Raw genomic sequence first — 4,174 nt, forward strand, 5'->3', positions numbered from 1 at the left:
TTTTAGGGAGATATACAAAGGCCTGCTGTGATTAATGTCTTTATTTACATAGTAATCTTTAAGCCATTGAGACATGGCTGTAATTTTAAGAACAACCAGCACTGTTTCATCTATATAACTGAAAACTGGCTTAGGTCACACCCCGATGTAAATTACTGCTCCAGTTGAGTGCCATCTTGGTGGATTTTGATTTAATTTCCAAATGAAACCAAATGACAGCAAATCATCCACACTGAAAAAGCAGGTTGAGAATCTCAACTGCTAAATTATTACATAAGCAGACTGAGCAGTATTAGTGTGAAGATCCCTCACATGTTACTTTATTACAAGCTTGGTTCTGAAGCTTGTCTCTAATTGGATCTGTCAGCTCAAAGCCCAGAATGTGTGGGAACGGCATGGAGAACTGCTGAGCAACTGAAATCTATCATGGGGATGAAATATCTATCCAGCATTAGTGTCAGGGTGAAAAAACAAGTGAAGACTAGCCTAACCTAGCATTAATAACATTGCTGGATATGATCACCAGCAAACATGCAGCGCACAAGATTATCGCGGTGCTGGTGTTTACTAAACGTGCAATATCCTCATCTATTTGTAAACCCTCCGTCCAGCATTGATCCTGGAGCTGACGTCTTAGTGCGTTATCAGCTGTGTGACTAATGAAACACCTGTCTACTAACTGTCACCCTCCCTAAACACTCTCACAAAGCTAAATGTTAGTTTCCCGGACAACAGGCTTTTTAATCATGTGTTATACATTCTAATAAATGACGTCAAACAATAAGAACTGAAGCTTTATTGATTTCCTATGGGGGCATTCTAATGTTATGACTACACAGAGAAAAGATTAAGAAAACAACACACCTATTGAAGTAAAATACAAGTTAATCTAATTATGCATATTTTCACCAACAAAAGCTGCCACTGAAAAGTATTGACACCCAGTGAACCTTTAATTATAGTGCCATATGGCCCCCACAGTCCTCAGGTTGCTTTATTTAGATTGTATGTGTCACAGAAACACAGGGTTATACATAATTCAGGTGTGGAAGTGAAACCATCTATGGTTTTCATATTTTTTTATTTTACAAAAATAAATTAAGAACTAGGAAATTTATATTTGATATCACTCAATTTAAGTAGGTATAAATTAATTTCAGAATACTTTCAGCTGTCCTGTGAAGGCTTCAAATTTGTTAAAAATATGAATAAACATAATTAACAATAACAAATGCATCTAATATATAGAACTAGATCCATAATATGCCCCCCTCCTGATACACACACATCTACATTCCTGATAGTGGATGTAGATATTTAAAGCAGGTACTGAAAATTACTCTGAGCTTCAGACATCTCACAGAATTGTTCAGACCATTATCTAATAAAGAAAAGAGTATGACAAAACAGAAAACTCAGAGAAGCATAATTATGGAGGAGCCGCAAAGATCTACAACTCAGGTGGGATAAACTGTTGATAGGACAACTATGGTATCAGTCATTCACTCCAGAAGTCAAGTTTTATTGCAAAAAGTCAAGCAGAAGTCGTTTTTGCCACAAACATTATGGGGGAAACAGTAAACATGTAAAACAAGGTTCTCTGGTCACCAGAAAACATCCATCCATCCATTTTCAAACATGCTTATCCCAAGTGGGGTCGCGAGGGCTGCTGTTGCCTATCTCCAGCTGTTTACGGGCGAGAGCCGGGGTACACCCTGGACAGGTCGCCAGTTAATCGCAGGGCAACACAGAGACAAACAGGACAAATAACCTTTCACACACACACTAACACCTAAGGGGACTTTTTAGAGAAGCCAATTAACCTAAGAGTAATTTTTTTGGACTGTGGGAGGAAGCCAGAGTAACCAAAAAGAACCCACGCATGCTCAGGGGGAACACGCAAACTCCATGCAGAGAGACCCTGGGCCGGGAATCGAACCCAGAACCTTCACCAGAAACCAAAACTAAATTATTACACCAAGATGCAGATTGCAATGGATATATAAAAACTAACGCTGCACATACTGTAACCCGGAACACACAGGGTGACATTACCGTATAGCTGGATGGTGCTAAACACACCGAAATCCTGGAAGTTTGTATGCTGAAGGTTGGGACTGAGACTCACCTTTAAGAAAGACAACAAACCCACACATTTCTAGTTGCAAAATATAATAGAAAATAACACTCCAAGCAATGTACTATTTTATCATATAAAATGAGAACTTAATAATCATTAAAAACATTTCAGAAGTAAGGCCTCTTTTGGATTTACTGCAAATCCTACAATTCTTTGTTAACCTCTTTGGACTACAAACATCTGGCTTCACCTTTTTATTGACTCATTGTTAATTATTACATATCTGCAGACCTTTTTCCAGGATTCTCCCTTCTCTCACTTTTTGAACTGGGCTTGGCGCTTTATAAATCCCTTAAAATCTGATTTTCTCCTTCAGAATTCCTAATACCAGCAGATCCAGGAGCATAATTTTTATCCATCTGTAATCTTGCATACTTTCACTCTGTGACAGCTCATGCTAACCGCAAAGACTGAGAGCCTGGACTTCCCAGAGTGTTGACATCAGGATTTAGCCTTATGAAGACAAACAGAAGCTGCCTTATATATTTTACCCTGGTTTAACACTCATATCTTATGTGCTTTGCCAGCTTTCTGTTCTTTTATACTGAAAGGAGAAATTTCCTTCCAGACTTCAAAGTTTCTCGAAGACAAGTTAATTTACAAAGTTAAATGCTAATTTACAGTAATTTTGCCCTTCATTTAAAAGAATACTAAAAAAATATTCCATACACTGAAGCTTTGAAAAATACAATTTTTGTATTTACTGACAGAAAAACCTTTGAGAACATTTTGCATAATGTAATATTTACTTCAGCTTCTCTCTTTTTTCCTTTTTCATTTTGTAATCCTCTAAATGTTTTATTTAATTGACTGTGGCATTGCAGGAAGAAGGGATACATTTAAGCCTTTATTTCAAATAGAATTTTCCTGTAACACTTAAAAAATTTCAGCAAAAAAACAATTAGGTCCTAACTCTGTCCTGCAAAGGAACTGTTATTGCTTTTAATTACAAACAGCCTTTATAGAGATGTAAATTGAACACACCATATTAACTGCATTTTACATTGAAGTCTTCAGAAAACATTCTGAATATTCAACACAAACAAAACAGTGATTATAGATGACTTTCACCAAAGCATTATAAGAATAATTTAAAAGATACTAGAGGACGTATATCAAAATCTAAGGAAATTACTTTTAATATGGTTAACCCACAGGCATTTCAGAATCATTCTTTTGGTACTACCCAAATCTAAATCATGCTATTTCCTCTGAAATCAAGAAAGAAACTCTAAAAACTACAACAGTGAGGTGTGTGTTGAATGGTGCTTTTATTCAGTTTGAAAGTGTCCAAGCTGCATGATCAGGACATAATGCTGCCTATTGAATCATGATTGTAGAGTAAACAACTTATCCTTCTTTTAGCTTTCCTTTGGTTTCTGCACCCTCACTGCAAAATTTATCATCTAAATTACTACAGAATCTTATTCTTGCAACAAAGTTTTCTTAGACAATGACCTTAGGCCAAATGGCACACTTCTATACACAGAAAGATATCATGACTGAAGAAAGGAGGGGGTTAAAGCATAAATAATAGACTCTCTATCTATCTATCTATCTATCTATCTATCTATCTATCTATCTATCTATCTATCTATCTATCTATCTATCTATCTATCTATCTATGATATATAAACTTTTTTTTTTAACTACCTTCTTCGCTTTCCCCCACTTTGGTCCAAACAAATACAAATTTTTACACAATTGCCTTGTGCTCTATCAGATAAAGTCTTTACAAATATCCCCGCCCACTATGGACTGACACCACCACAAGCCACCCACCAGCCTTTTTTGCTCTCTCTTTCTCTTGCCATAGAGCGCTTAGCTGCAGAGCTGGTCTAGACCCCTGGTTCTATAAATAGCAGTCAGCAACCATGTCTACTGGTGCCAGCCATTTGTGCGCTGAGGAACTGGATCTCCAAACACATTTCTGCACAACATAAATGACATCAGCCATTTATTCCTAAATACCTGGAAATATAGATAACACATTTACTATATACAATGATATTATGTTTATTAGTACAACTATAT

This window comes from Cyprinodon variegatus, unplaced genomic scaffold, assembly GCF_000732505.1.
Source record: "Cyprinodon variegatus isolate N-32 unplaced genomic scaffold, C_variegatus-1.0 Scaffold420, whole genome shotgun sequence".
NCBI classification, from domain to species: Eukaryota; Metazoa; Chordata; class Actinopteri; order Cyprinodontiformes; family Cyprinodontidae; genus Cyprinodon; species Cyprinodon variegatus.